The 16,387-nt window shown below is 43.1% G+C and overlaps 1 protein-coding gene across 6 annotated transcripts in view; it reads left to right on the top strand.

The window, feature by feature from the left end:
- The first annotated feature begins 843 nt into the window (after positions 1-843).
- Positions 844-16,387, top strand: part of LOC129762815 (uncharacterized) — a 469,094-nt gene continuing 453,550 nt past the window's right edge. For all 6 annotated transcript variants that reach the window (XM_055761388.1, XM_055761379.1, XM_055761363.1 and 3 more), the window contains exon 1: positions 844-2,191. The gene's annotated coding sequence lies outside the window, so the exon portion shown is untranslated. The remainder of the gene's footprint in view (positions 2,192-16,387) is intronic.

The raw sequence follows: 16,387 nt of genomic DNA, 5'->3' as shown, positions 1-16,387 counted from the left end.
CCCCGCCGATGGGAGCCAAACAGAAGTACATTTTGCTTGGAAAGGAAGGCGAAAAGATATACTAAAACATCCTTCTGCATTGTTATGATTCGACAATAAAGCGCGAGCAGCTATTTTGCCAACGAATGCATTTGTCACCAAAAGATACGACTTGTTTTGTAAACAAATTTGTTTTTTCACGAGCAATGGCCGAACAGCAATTTTGACATTGCGGTCCACCTATAGTACAACGCCTTGGCCTTGTCTCTGTAAAGGTGGCCGTACACTGTTTGCCCGGAGGTCAAATATTTGATATATTTTGACAGATAAAGTTTGATTTGATATTTGTACAAACACTATTTTGTTTGCCACTCTTAAATATTCAACAGTGTTAAATAATGTCAAACACCGAACATGGATAAAATCGACTGAAATATTCAAGGTAACCTAACCATGTACCGACAGGTTCGAAGAACAGACTAAAAAAGTATTCGAGGCATCCAAAAATTGAATATTTGCTTGTTGTGTTTTGTGTAGCATATATTTGATCAGTACACGTCGACCAAATTTTATCTGTCAAAAAGAGTCAAATATTTGGCTTCGGTCAAACAGTGTATGAGCACCATAAGCCGTGACAAGAATTGACACTTCGACACGCGCAATGACAACACCCTGTGTCCGCCAGAGTCGCACTTGCTGTGCACTGCTGCGTTCACATGTGTCAAAGAAAGTCTGTTGCCTTCAATGATGTGTTCGTGTAGCGGCTGAAACGGGTGTAAATACACACACCCACACAAACCAACGTAACTGACCGACAGGGAAAGAAGACACTTTCGAGCGGACGATTTCGTCAGTCGCAGACAGACAATCCACCGACAACGATCGCGCGAAGTTGTTTTGCGTTTTGCTTTTGTGTATTTTTTTTCTTCTCTTCCTTCGAATTCTCCGTTCGCGGCGTTCGAGCGGCGCGCATCGTGTGTGACAGACAGAGAAAGAGAAACAGCAAATGGGCAGCTATAGTGACGAAGTGAGAGAATGAGAACGCGCGACGACTCGTCGGGACGCAAGCAAGTGAAGTTTATTGCAATTGTTTCAATAGTGCAGTCACACACACACACACACACACACACATGCACGGGCGCGCATAATTCCGCGAAGTGGTGTGTTCAATAGTGCGGATTTCGATTGCATTTGGTTTTACTCGGGAAACGCCAAACGAGCAGCAGCCGCAGTGCTTGCCAGCGAACACGGTGAAATTCTCCGGGTTTTGTGTTCCGTCGTGGAAGAGGAAGCTTCTTTTTGTTCGGTGCGCGGCGTTCAGTTCTTCAGCTCGTCATTTTCGCGTGCGTTTGTGTGGAATTTGTTTTCCTACTTTCGGATTGTGCATTGTTTTTCTTTTCTTTTTTTCGTGCCTCGTGTTGCCCGGAGACGACGACGAATGGCTGCTGCTGGCGATTCGGGGGAAAATGTCATCGAGCGCGCGACGGTTTCGGGAAACTTGCGTGGATAAAACCATTATTTTCGAGTGCTATTGAGTGCGTGAAGGAAGGAAGCAAAGAAAAAATCGAGTGGGAAAAATCGCCGAAGGTGAAAAGTGGTGACGGCGGTGTGCAGTGAAAAAAAAGGGAAACATTCGTCCAAGAAGAGGTGTATGTGTTTGTGTTTCTGCGCTTCTGTTGGTATGCTGCAATGAAAAGATACGCGAAGGGCAAGAAGCAAGCGGAAGAAAGGCCAGTTTGAGAAAATGGGGCGAAAGAGAAGAAGTTAAATGAAAAGAGAGAGAGAGAGAGAGAGAGAGAGAGTAAAAAAAAGTATCCAAATCTAATGTTTTGAGTGTTTTTTGCGAGTCGTACTAATTTGCCGAATATTTCGCATTCAGAATGGCAATGCGTAGTGTGTTTTGATAGAATTTTGAAGCTAGATTTGAATCGGAAGGAAGCTAATCACAACAATAAACAAAGAAGAAACGACGAAGACGACAACGGCCTCCGCTCTGTAATAATAAATACGCTGGTAAACGAATACAATTGCAGCTCTTCAGAAGAGAACTGCAAAAGGCAAAACTGACGGAAATTGCGAAAACGGCAGAAGACAGAAGAGTTTGGGGCAAACAATTTAAACGTTTTGGACTCATTCCGGAGAGCACCGGATAATTGTATCAGCTGTGTGCGGAACGAGAGCGGAAGCAGCGCAGGAGGAGGAGAATCACAAGGTGAGAATGATTTGAATGGCATTGAGGGAATCATCATCTGAATATCCGTTGGTTTGTTGGTTGGTTTGCGGATAGGCTCAGAATAGAGAAGTGCTGCTGCAAGTAAATCCAAGACTAGGAGTGTCTATTTCTGGTCCAAGTGGGGAATAACGGAACAGTGCGCTACAATTGTGCGCGGGATGTGGAAGCAGCAGCAGCGGCAGGGCAGCAAGGAACGATTCTAACGGATCTCTAACCGATCGGAATGAAAACGCTACCAGAAAACGATTTCTGAGAGCCCATAATCTGCTAATGCTGTGTTTCCAATTTGATTTTTCTCCCTGCCGAATTTGGCAAATTGTTGATGATTGAATCGCGGAAGCAGCTGCTCTGTGGAGGCAAAAATAGAACTAAAGGGTGTGTCACATCAAATTGCATCACGGAAAAAACGCTGTAGAAATTTAATTTTTAGGAATTATATCTTCAGCTTTGGTTTTATAATCAGATAAGAGTGTATAGATCACGTTGGCCATGCTTCACTGTCAATTTTTCGTAAATTTGGAAAAATGTCGTCGAACGAAAAAGAGCGTCGTGAATTAATCCTGTGCACTCATTTCGAGAATCCGGAGTTGTCACATCGGGACATCGGTAAGATGCTGGGAATCGTCCAATCCACGGTCAGCAGAGTACTAAAACGATACTTCGGGAACCTAACCATCGACCGGAAGGTGAAGAACGGCAAAAATGGATGCTCCGTCAGTGAAAAAGATCACAAGCGCGTAGTTAAGCAGTTTAGACGTGATCCGAGAAGTTCGGTCCGGGATGTCGCCAATAAGCTGAATTTGTCAAGTTCATTCGTCCAGCGGACCAAGCAGCCTGCGTACATACAAGGTTCAGAAGGCTCCTAACCGCGACGAAAGGCAAAACATGGTGGGGAAGACGCGAGCCCGGAAGCTGTACACCGAAATGCTGACGAAGCCGCATTGCCTGGTAATGGACGACGAAACCTACGTCAAAGTGGACTTTCGTAAGCTGCCGGGCCTGTTGTTCTTCTCCGCAGAGGACAAATTCAGCGTTCCGGAGGAGATTCGCAAGCAGAAACTATCCAAGTTTGCCAAAAAGTACATGGTGTGGCAAGCGATCTGCTCTTGCGGAAAGCGGAGCGCCCCCTTCGTGATGACCTGCACGGTAAACGGGCAGGTTTACCTTAAGGAGTGCCTACAGAAGCGCTTACTACCACTATTGAAGCAGCACGAGGGCCCGACCATCTTCTAGCCGGATCTCGCTTCGTGCCACTATTCAAAGGACATGTTGGAGTGGTACGAAGCCAACGAGGTCACCTTCGTGCCAAAGGAAATGAACCCGCCCAACGCGCCGGAGCTTCGCCCAATAGAGAAATATTGGGCGATTATGAAGCAGGCCCTCCGGAAGAACCCAAAAGTTGTCAAATCGGAGGCGGACTTCAAGAGAAAATGGATTTCTGTTCAAAAAAAACTACAACCTGACGTTGTACAGAACCTTATGGACGGGGTAAAGAGGAAGGTGCGAGCATACGGGCTTGGGCTCGAAGTATGATTAAAAAGAAAATGCCAAAAGTTGTTTAATAGTTTTTATTTTACTGTCTAAAATTTTCAAAAGGATCGGTCTACTGGGCGAATTTCTACAGCGTTTTTTCCGTGATGCAATTTGATGTGACACACCCTTTATTACTGGTGCGAGTCAAGAGTTCATGAGTTCATTCGTCAAAGATTTACCCATCATATTTCTGTTTTATCTTTCAATTGCGTGTGGAAGGCTCCCCAAAATTATTATGTTAAAGAGAATTTCTGTGGCTTATGCTCACGTGACATGGAGGATGATTCATGTGACCTCACTGAACTCTACTAATTTTATGTCAGACTTCGGGTCCAGAGAAAACGGGGTTCTGCGGCAAATTTTTCAGCAGAGTATTCACAAAACTATATTGAGGACTCTGATCATACTTCCTTTTCACTAAATCGGCAGTAGCATATAAAATATCGAAATATTTCAGTTTTTAAATAATTCAACATACAAGGCCCTTTGAGAAGCTGCTTTGCTTCCAACTTTGGAGTCTTATATAAAACAATTGAAGGTTTCATGCTCCCTCCTCGCATCAATCATGTCATTCAACGATCAATTCAACTAACACAGTAAAGATTAGTGCCTAAACTTGACACAAGCTTTATTTCGACACAGAACTCTATTTCCACGATTTTAACACCGCTCGCGTGAATGAAGCTGATCTTCACTGAGGAGTACTTCTGGGGATAAGACTCAACACAAGAATAAGATCGATTCAGCAGCTTGCATCAGCTTAAAAGAGTTAAACGGAACGATAGTCTCTGCCAAAAACAGTAACTGCGAAGACAGTGAAAAGAGTTTCTTCAACAAGGAACACTTCTTGGTGAGATAAAAAACCTCGAACGGCTTCGCAAAACAGCGTGGAAACTGCTCAATAGACAAAAACATTACTTCGGACTGGTCCCAATATAAGAGAACCCTCACTGAGTACAGCAGAGAACTGTGACGATCTAAACGAAAATCCTGGGAACATAATTGCGAAAGCATTCAAAGTACCCTAATTGTTGCAAGACTCAACAAGACTCTGGCAAAAGACAACCCGAACGGACTTGATTTTCTTAAGAAAGGGCGACGGTTCTCTCACAAAAACTCCCTCAGAGGTATTAGATTTACTGATGAAGACTCACTTACCGGGTCTACTCCTGTTGATTCTGAGTCTTTAGCTATAACGGGTAGTCAAAAAAAAAGAGAATGATTTCAATACCTTTCTGTAGAAAAAAACAGGAAGTGGGTTATATCTGTGGTGTAACCGCAAGGTTGACGTAGGACTATCGTTGATTTAGTGATCATTTCTTTGAAGTTGAATCTGAATCCGTTCTGAATGAATGAATAAATGAATATTTGGGGGAATTCCAAAACGAGAGCGTTACGTTGGAGGCACAAGGTTTTATGCATCCAATATTGGAAACCAAAACATTCTACTAATGGGAAAGAATCTCCTGTTGATTGCACTTGATTAAAAAATCACAAAACAAAATGTATTTGGTCGCATTATTATATGAATAGAAAACATTAAAATAATCTCTTTCGCTTGAATGTAATGTTCAATTCCAAGGGGAACTGGCAGATTATTTTTTAGCAACGATGATATCTTTCCGGATTCTTCCCGATTGCTCGATAACCACCAAACGAAAAGAGTTGCGCACGTGTGTGTGTGTGGCGACTGCTCCGACGCCTCAAGCGGAACCAATTTTCGATGCTGGTACTTTTTTGGTGGCCTTTTAAGTGGCATCACTCTCCTCCTGAAGGATTCCTTTCTGGCCAAAGGTGCACAAACAGGCTCTTGGTGATACCGTTATCCGCGCTTTCATGATGAACGAAGTTAGCTTCACCACAACAGCGACAACATGCTACAATCGCTGTTATAACTGAGTGGATTTCCGAGCGGCGCTCGCTCATATACCGATTGTTGATTCAAATATTTCAATAGGTTTTGAAAGTAATGTTAAGGCTATTGGAACAAGTTTTTGGATCAAAAAGTAACAGGTATATTTCGTGTAGACATTTTATCTCAAAATCTCGTTCACCGGGGTAACGCATTCGTTTTCGAAACTTTGAATTTACACCCCAGTACAGAAACGAAAGACATATTCCCACGTCAAAAAGTAAAGAGGGTAATTTTTTTTCTCCCCAGAAGAATTGTTCTGTTGGCTCCCTAGAAATGGACTTTCTTTTCGCTTGGGTGTTTTCAGTTCGATCAAAGATGGCGTCGAAGCAACAAGCACTCCGCGAGCGCGTTGTACGGTTCTTAGAAACGCGTGAAAGTCAAGGAAAAAAAGTTTACAGGAGACCACTTTCGGAACGGAATTGTGAACCGGTGAGCACTGCTCCCATTCCTACATCCACAGAACACTCAATCAGGAGAGCATCGTCTGTCGGAAGAAGACTTGGTCCCCAGAGTACACGGACGAGCAGATAGCGTGATATCTCAGTGCCGGTGGATGACGAACAATTATCGCGGGGCGTCGTTCGTGCTGGACGACGAGAGTTACTTTCCGCTGTCAAAGTCCCACATTCCCGGCAATGACCGGTACGATTAGGCCTGTACACCCCCCGGAGTGAAGTACAAATACAAGTATAAGTTTGAGAAGAAAGTTATGCTGTATATTGCAATCTCCGACAAAGGGATTTGAAAGTCCTGGTTTAACAAACCGAGTGGGCTTGCCATCAACCAGAAGGTGTACTAGGAGGAGTGCCTGGAGAAAATTCTGGTTCCGTTCTTAGAGAAGCATCATTCTGATGGGAAGTACGTCTTCTGGCCAGACAAGGCGTCTTCTCATTACGCCAAGAAGACGTTGGCTTTGGTATGTACCCAAAGAACGGAACCCGACCAACTTGCCCCAGTGCCGTCCGATCAAGGATTTCATCGGCAACTTCAGTGCTCTGGTATTCAAAAATAATTACCGGTCAACGGATACCTAGCAGCCGGAATTGCATCCGTAAGATAGATGTCAGTGCCGTCCAGCGCTCTTGTGAGAGCATCTCCACCAAGTTGCGCCGTACAGCTGGGCACGGCTCCTCTGTCAACCTTCACTGACTTTTGACGTAGGACTACTTCTTTCATCAAGGGTGCCAAATCAGGAAACATGTCACGTTTTTATGAAATAAAGTTCACGTTAATAACTTATTTTGCTGCAAACGGATTCTGACGATTTTGTTGAAGATCACAGCAACCGCTGATAATCCGAGGCTTTGACGTTCTGAATTTTTCAATAAAGATTCATTCCCACTGTTAACTGTTACTAAAGACAGACGTGTTTGATTTTTACTCTTCAAGTGGTTATGGACCCAGAGCACGGAAATTTTTCAAGATTATTTTAATTTGAAGCAAAAAAAAAATGTCCACGGCCAGAAGTTCGGTTCTCGGTGCTGGATCTGGAGCTGGAGATGGCAACGGAAGAGGCAGGACTGAAGTTGGAAACGTTCGAGTCGGCAGAGGTTCCGTTGCGCTGCCGGCAATTGAAAAGCTCAGAGGAAGGGAGAACTATTCAACGTGGTCTTTTGCTATGCGGATGATTTTAATCCGCGAAGGTAGTTGGTCTGCAGTTGATGGCGATGATGAAGGCGTTCCCGAGGACGTGAAGTTACAGACTTTGGCCACGATTTGTTTAAGTCTGGAGAGCTATAACTACAGCCTGGTGCAGGACGCAGTGGACGCGAAGGAAGCATGGAGGAAACTGGCATCCGCTTTCCAGGACAGCGGGTTGACCAGAAAGATCGGACTGCTCCGGAAGTTCACGTCGGTTCGGCTGATCAACTGCACTAGCGTTGAGGCATACGTGGACGAATTGATGACCACGAGCCACAAGCTAGCATCCGTTGGTTTTAAGGTGGACGACTTCTGGCTTGCGGCTATTTTGCTGATGGGTCTTCCTGAGCAGTACGAACCCATGACCATGGGCCTCGAGGCCTCTGGAACGGCTTTGACGGCGGACGCAGTTAAGGCGAAAATTTTACAGGGCGTAAAACTTGACCGCGGTCCGGTCAGCAGCAGCACAGAAGGTGCTCTGTACAGCAAGGCAAGTCGGAAGAAGCCCACAGAACCAAAGGACGGTGGAAAAGGTGAGAAATTGTGCTACAATTGCGAAAAACCCGGGCATTTTGCAGCCAAATGTCCCAATGCCAAGAAGTCGACGGTGAAGGCAGGAAAGTCGAAAGGTTTGTGCAGTGTCCTCGCTATGAGAGATGTTAGGACCGACGAATGGTATCTCGATTCCGGTGCCACCATGCATATGGCGCGGGCGGACCAGATTATCGTTGACACGGTTGATATGGATCACGATGTCGGAACAGCAAACAACAGCAACATGAAGGCCGTTGCTAAGGGAACGGTTTCGATGGAAACTTTGGAAGGAAGTGTGGACGTTGTCAATGTTTTAAAAATTCCGGACCTAGCAACCAACCTGCTGTCGGTTAGCACCATCTGCAAGCGCGGAAACAAGGTGGTGTTCATGGCGGACAGATTCGAAGTCTGGGATGAAAGCGGAGAGCTTGCCATCACCGGAATAGAAGAAGGTGGTCTCTATCGTGTGAGTCGGTCGGAGAAATCGTTTTTGGTCAACAGCGTGGAGCTATGGCACAGACGTCTCGGCCATTTGAATGTCGGAAGCTTGAAGAAACTCAAGGAAGTGGCAGACGGAATCGACTTCAAGAATGAAGCCCTCGCTGATTGCGAATCGTGTCTCACGGGTAAGCAGGCACGATTTCCGTTTCCTTCCAGTGACTCAAGATCGGAGGAATTGCTGGAACTGGTGCACTCCGATCTGTGCGGCCCGGTAGAGGTGCCATCGTTTGGAGGCAGTCGCTACTTCATCACCTTCGTGGACGATGCCAGTAAGAAGGTAGGCGTGTACTTTCTCGAACGGAAGGACCAGGCCTTAGGTGAAATTCAAAGCTAAAATTGAGAGACAAAGCAAAAAAAAGTTGAAGATTCTGCGTCAAGGCCAAGGCGCAGCGGTCGGAAGCGCTGTTATCCAGGCAAGTACAATGATTTTATTAGCTATGGAGCATATTCTGGTGATAGCCTTTCCCCACAGTTGCCTCCTGATAAAACCGACGGGGAACTTAAGATGGACGACCCGAAATCCTACGACGAAGTTCTGCAAAGGCCTGACAGGGACCATTGGATTCAAGCGATGAACGATGAGTTGGTGTCACTGAGCGATAACAACACGTGGGTATTGGCGGATCTACCGGAAGGGCGAAAAGCTATTCGGAACAAATGGGTGTTCAAGACGAAGCGTGGTCCTGATAGGACCATTCAACGGTACAAAGCTCGTCTCGTCGTGAAAGGATGCTCGCAGAGGTCAGGTATGGATTACGACGAGGTGTACTCTCCCGTGGTGCGATATGCGACGATTCGTTACCTCATGGCGCTGGCGGTCAGATACGATCTGGACATCGATCAGATGGATGCCGTTACGGCATTTTTGCAAGTAGAATTGAACGATGAGGAGATCTACATGATGCAGCCGCAGGGGATCGACCAACGAAATGGAAAGGTGTGCCGTTTGAAGAAAGCGCTCTATGGCTTGAAGCAGTCAAGCCGAGTATGGAATGCGCAGCTGGATAGCGTGCTCCAGAAGTTCGGGCTGAATCGTTCTTCAGTTGACCGTTGCTTGTACTGGATGATTCGTGGAAACAAACTGATGTTCGTCACCATTTACGTTGACGATTTTCTGATCTTCACCAACGATCGGAATCTGAAACGGAAGCTGAAGAAGTATTTGTGCCAGCAGTTCAAAATGAAGGATCTCGGTGAAGCCAAGTTCTGTTTGGGTATCCGAATTACGAGAGATCAAGCAGAAGGAAAGCTAGGACTCGATCAGCAAGCGTACGTTGAGGAAATCATCGAACGGTTTGGCATGAGCGAAGCGCACCCTGTTTCAACGCCTGCAGATCCAAGCGTACGACTGGACAAATCGATGGGACCAAAGAATCCGCTGGAAGTCGAGGAGATGAAGAAAATTCCATTCAAGGAGGCCGTTGGATGTCTGACTTTCGTGGCTCAGGTGACTCGTCCAGACATTGCTTTTGCGGTGAATGCTGTTAGTCAGTTCAGTGCCTGTCCAGGTCGTCAACATTGGGAAGCCGTGAAGAAGATAATTCCCTACTTGAAGGGAACGTCGACGAAGAAGTTGGAGTATTCCAAGCAAGGATCTACCGAGCTGGTTGGCTACAGCGATGCCGATTGGGGAGGAGATACAGATACCCGGAAATCAACGACGGGCTACATTTTCACCCTACAAGGAGGAGCCATATCGTGGAATGTTAAAAAGCAGCCAACCGTCGCTTTGTCATCCTGTGAAGCAGAATATATGGCCCTGTCGCGTACAATTCAGGAGGCCATGTGGTGGAACAACTTGCAGTAGCAGATATTCGAGGAACAGCATCCGATATCTCTTAATTGCGACAACCAATCTGCAATCAGCATCGCGACAAACGGATCATACAACCCTAGCACGAAGCACGTGAGCATTCGCTATCACTTCGTGCACGATAGCCTACAGGAAGGAGTGGTGCAGCTGTCCTACGTATCGACGACCGAGCAGCCAGCTGATGGTTTTACGAAGCCCTTGGCCGTCCAGAAGCAGCATCGTTTTTGCGAACTTGTGGGTGTCTCGGATTAGGGAGGAGTGTTGAAGATCACAGCAACCGCTGATAATCCGAGGCTTTGACGTTCTGAATTTTTCAATAAAGATTCATTCCCACTGTTAACTGTTACTAAAGACAGACGTGTTTGATTTTTACTCTTCAAGTGATTTGCATCGGAAATTCTCTAAGATTTGTTCAATATGCTATGAATTATAATCCCATAGTCTCTAAATAATTTAAATTGATGAAAATTGGAATCATTCCCATTTTCCCATACATTTATTCTGTTCATTCGTGTGCTTCCCTAACCGTGCTGTGAGTAACGGACAACTTATGCAGCCGCGAGAATAGAAACAACGAAGGGGGTAACGCAATGACAATATTGGCGACGTAAACTCCTGACACAGTAAGTACACTGTCGCTAGCGTATCAATATTACATATTCTTTGAGGAAAATTTTCATTCATTCTTCGTGAGGACACCGACTGGACAACACCGTTGCTGGGCGAGCGAGTAGGAAAGTTTCCCAAGGGTCTTATCGAAGTCTAGAGACGAATGAACTGAAAAGTTGAAAGCCTCTTTAATTCAATAAGAAGAAGAAGGAAAAGTGTGGTGGTCATCGAAGCAAAATCGTTGCCGAGTGGGAATGAATTATCTTCTCACTCTGCTCATTTCACTCGCTGTGGATCTGGCATTGCAATCCCCCTCCACCCTTTCCGATGCAACATTCTCCTAGCTTTTCTAACGGTTTTGACCGAGAATTCGATAAACTGTCATTCTCGCGATGTTTCATTTTATTCGATGCATCTGTATGTTACCGTGGCGATACACGGAAGACGTCTATAGGTGCGTTACCACTAGGGCAACACTAAACAATATGAAGCATGACAATTGATACTTGAATTTTTTTTTATTGTTTTATGGGTTGTCAAAGATATGTTGAAGGGGTTAAGGAACGGTGGATGCTGTTGGAACAAATATTAAATCGCATGTGGCCAAGTGTGTGCGCCAAGTGTGCAAAAGCCCACTGGGAGAGCGATGAATACTCAGTGCAATTGGTGTTTTGACATGAAGAAATAAATTGCGACATATGACCACTCCGTGTATTGTTCTCGCAAAGGCAAGGGAGAATCGCTGCTTCTAGAACTTCTAGAACTGGTGGACGTAGCGGGCATTCGTTTATATACAATTCGTGTGATTTCAATAGCCTGTTTTCAAAGCAACTTTTAACACTTTACCAACCGGCCGTCGATTATTCGACTTTTGCTCCACAGCGCTTACCGACCGGTTGTCGATTAATCGACTTTCGATCTTTCTGTTAGATTTGGTTAGATTAGGCTGACAAGTAGCAAGCAGCAAGCATTTCGTATTCTTTATTCAGATAATCGGTGCTTTTCTCAAAACTTAAGCTTTAGCAAACACTTAGTAGTGTTTCGGACGATCTGCGGCTGAATGGGCGGTGAAAAGGGCATAGTATGTTCGAACCGCTACCGGTCGGTAAAGTGTTAAGCTATTGGAACTAGGATTGGGCGATCTTCATAAAAAGATCGATCTTATCGAATCGATTTTCCAAACGGCTTAAGGATCGATCCACTGATTTAATCGGTACTAAAGAATCGATCTTTGCTGAATCGATCTTTACCGAATCGATTTTCGAAAAATTTAAAGCTTTCTTTCGAATATGCTTGTTCTATATGAATGACGTCTTTTCTTTGAACAGGGAATACAAATTTCATATTTTAATATCAAAAGCATTTTGTTTTGTTTCTCAGCATGAAGGCCATAGCCACAATGCTTTCATATTGTGCTGTCAGGTAGTCGTTTCATTAAATAAAAAATAATTGGAAAAGCATAACATTATTAGGAATTCAACAACCGCCCAAAACTCAGCTGACAATAAGAGCCAATCGTGTCATACATTTGTCATTTAGTCGATGCCGATTCTTGATTTTGGCGCCGGATCCAGAAAACAATCTTTCGCCTGTAATTGATGCCAACATCAGGTTCAGTGATCCTATACGCAATCGTTTACAGTTCATCCCCTCAGTAGCTGCCACTAGTTCCGTCTCTGTCAGCATTTGAACAGAAGTAAATCGTAGAAGAAGCAATCCAAATGTTGATATTATGTTCAAAAAAATGTTAGGTGACATTTTATGAGATAAAAAATCGATGTATACTGAAAAACAAATTTACAGAAAGATCGAAAAGATCGAAAGCAAGAAAAATCGATTTTCTCGATTTTATCGAGTACAAAAGATCGATCCTAAAAATCGGAAATCGGAATGGAAAAGATCGATCTTCTAAGAATCGATCCGAGATCGCCCAATCCTAATTGGAACAAGTTTTCGGGTCAAAAACTAACAATTATATAACTCTTGGACATTTTGTCTTTTGAATGAAGTGAATATCACCCCGGTACAGAAATGAAAGACGTAGTCCTACGTCAAAAATATGTTGCTGAACGTAAAATTGATTTTGTATTCAAAATAATTGATAGAGAACAAACTATATTTTATTTGTATGAGAAATACAGTCAGTGTGTCAGAGTGTCTGCGTCGTTCAATTTTAGTGGTGCCATTATTCTGTAAAAGAAGTTCAAAATATTAAAACTTGAAATATTGTAAGTGACGAAAAGTTTCTGGACGATTTTCGGGTAATTGATCGGTATATAATTACGACGAATCTATTTGATTTTTCGAAATATTAAAACTTCACATTAATTCTTTAGGGCGAAAAAAAGGTTGCGGCAGTCAGAATTGTCAAAACCGAATAACTTTCATGCCATGTTTTTAGGTTTCTGATATTCAGAATCTGTCATTAGTAATTATTGGATGATCGAAGTACCCTCAATACGACACTTTCATTGTATAATTTAAACTAATCTACCGAGAAAAACTAGAAATGACAACCAAGGTTGAAGAAAAAACATTGAAAGTTGTAGTATCTTGGCTATTTGAGTCGTAGCAGCACGTTTTGTGGATCACAATCATCAAATCTTGAAAGCAGATAGGTATGGTGCAGAACAATTATTTAGTTCAGGAATACAAAATCTCTCGTCAACTTTGTTTTTGAGTCCCCCGATCCCCAAACTCAAATAGTCTTTCCGGAGCTCGAAGCTGAGATAATATTTCACATATTAATATAAAGAATGGGCAATCAGATTTGAATGGAGAAAATGCAATCAACACAGCACGGCAATTGAACTTAGATTTAGCTCATATATTTTCTTTCTGAAAAACAAGAGAAATAGCAAAGAGAAAAACCCTGCAACAATAGTTCGTTCTACTTTGTTATATTGTGTTGTTTTACGTGTCCATTTGATAAATATAGTAATGAATGTTTTTTCTATCAATTTTGCATGTTGTACAAAAAATATTGTTCAAACACGTTTCCTTTATTGAGCGTGATATAATCGAGGCTTTACTGTTATATGTCGATATATGTGACGTACATTTCACCTCTGTATAACGTCGTGATCGGAATAAATCGCAGCAGAAAACAACTCTAACAGGAAAAACCCCTCAGAAAAACAGGAAGTGGGTTATATCTATGGTATAACCGCAATTGTGACGTAGGACTATCGTTGATTTAAAGATAATTTGTTTGAAGTTGGATCTGAATCCATTTTGAATGAATGAAGAATGAATGAATATTTGGGAGACTTCGAAAACGAGAGCGTTGCGTTGGAGGTACAAGGTTTTATGCATCGAATATTGGATATGAAAATATCATTCTGATGAGGAAGAATAATCTTCAGAAGCTTTCCTGCTAATTGCACTTGATTGAAAAATCACAAAACCAAATGTATTTGGTCGTAGCGTTATATGTTAGAAAACATAAAAAAAAACTCTTTCGTATGAATGTATTTTTCAATTCCCAGTGGAACTGGCAGATTATATTTCAGCAACAATAACATCTTCCCAGATTCTCTTCGATACTCGAAGCCCACCAGTGGGTCATGCTAACTCGATAACCACCTGTTAATTGCACTTGATTGAAAAATCACAAAACCAAATGTATTTGGTCGTAGCGTTATATGTTAGATAACATTAAAAAAAAACTCTTTCGTATGAATGTATTTTTCAATTCCCAGGGGAACTGGCAGATTATTTTTCAGCAACGATAACATTCTTCCGGAATCTTCTCGATGCTGGATGGAATTTAAACAAAAGAAGTTCCACACGTATATATGTACAGGGTGGGCCATTTAAAGTGGAAGGATTTGTTTTTGCAAGAGCAAAGTAAAGAAGTGGAATTTTAAATTTTTTTTTTGAAATTCATTTATTTTGGTCCAAGGAGATTTGTTCTAACTACTTTTTGATTATGATATCTCGTAAATGACCGCCTCTGGCCTTGGCCGCAAAATGTGCCCTTTTTTCGGCATTTTCCATCACTTTGCCCAATGTTTCGGCCGATATGGCAGCAATTTCTTGTCGGATATTGTCTTTCAGCGCAGCCAGGGTCCTTGGTTTACCAGTGTATACCTTGGATTTTAAATATCCCAAAAAAAAAAGTCAGGAGGCGTCAAATCAGGTGATCTCGGTGGCCAGTCATAATCGCCGTTTTTCGATATTAATCTTCCAGGGAACATTTCGCGCAATAATTTGGTCGTGGCAGCCGCTGTATGGCATGTAGCGCCGTCCTGTTGGAACCAGTAATTGTCCAATTCATTTTCACGAACAAATGGCAATTAAAAGATGCCTAACTCTTGCGAACGATGGCGACCTGATGTCGATGGAGTCTCTGCAACACTGGCTCGAACGGCATCAATATTCTCGTCGAAACGTCTTGGTCGTTGTCTGGACAGATGACTGGCATTACCAACACTACCAGACGATATAAATTAGGCATATAATCGACGTATAGTGTTGTCTCCAGGCGATGTTTTAACTTTATTTTTATTTTTCCACGCACGTTTAGTTAACACAATTGAGAAGTTATTTTGAATGTACAGCTGAACAATTTCAGCGCGTTGTTTAGGTGTGTATTGTTCCATCGTTAAAATTGTACTGAAATGACGCTTCCAACGCGGTATGACATTTGTTAATCTGACATCTCTGTCAAAAGTTATGGGGTTGCCAGATGCTTCCACTTTAAATGGCCCACCCTGTATGTGTGTGGCGGCTGCTTCGATATCTCAAACGGAACCGTTTTTCGGTGCTGATACTCTCTCGGTCGTCTTCTCTTCTTCTGATGGATCGGCTTTTCTGCGCTTCCTCACAGTTCCAAACTAACTGAATGCGTTTCAGGTCAGGCCTGGTAATGAATCTCTTGATCCCTCGCCGTTCAGCTCGTTCAATAACGATGTTGCCTTGTCGATGTCGTCACGAAAAATGAATGCGTTTCACCACCAGAATATCGCTTAAGTATGCTTTTTGTGTGTGATTGAATCGAGAGAAGGTGTGGTTTACAATGGAAATTTGGAAGACAAACCAGAAGGGAATGAACTCTCTGAGTTTGAAACTTTCGGCGATTGAGCAATAATTGATTGAAAACTATATAATTTTCGCGATGCGAAACATTTTCCGTTGCGCGCGCAATACAATATTGGATACGAACATTTTCTACTGATGCGGAAGTATAAATTTTCAAATCCAAATGTATTTAGTTGCAATGTCATATGGATAGAAAACATTAGAATAAACTCATTCGCATCAATGTATTTTTCAATTCCCAGGGGAACTGGCAGAGTATTTTTCAGCAACGATTAGTTATTTCCAGATTTTCCTCGATACTCGAAGCCCACCAGTGGTTAATGCTAACTCGATAACCACCTGTTAATAGCACTTAATTGAAAAATATTTGGTCGCAGTGTTACATGGATAGAAAACATTCAAATAAACTCTTTCACATGAATGTATTTTTCAGTTCCCAGGGGAACTGGCAGATTATTTTTCAGCAACGATTGAATCTTTCCGGAATTTCTTCGATGCTGAATAGCATCCAAACAAAGAGTTCCGCGCGTGTATGTGTGTGTGCGGCGGCTTCTCCGATCTCTTCCCGGGGAACCGTTTGTGGCAT

The sequence above is a fragment of the Toxorhynchites rutilus genome, chromosome 1 (assembly GCF_029784135.1).
Source record: "Toxorhynchites rutilus septentrionalis strain SRP chromosome 1, ASM2978413v1, whole genome shotgun sequence".
Classification (NCBI taxonomy): Eukaryota; Metazoa; Arthropoda; class Insecta; order Diptera; family Culicidae; genus Toxorhynchites; species Toxorhynchites rutilus.
This window is presented reverse-complemented; position numbering and strand designations above follow the sequence as displayed.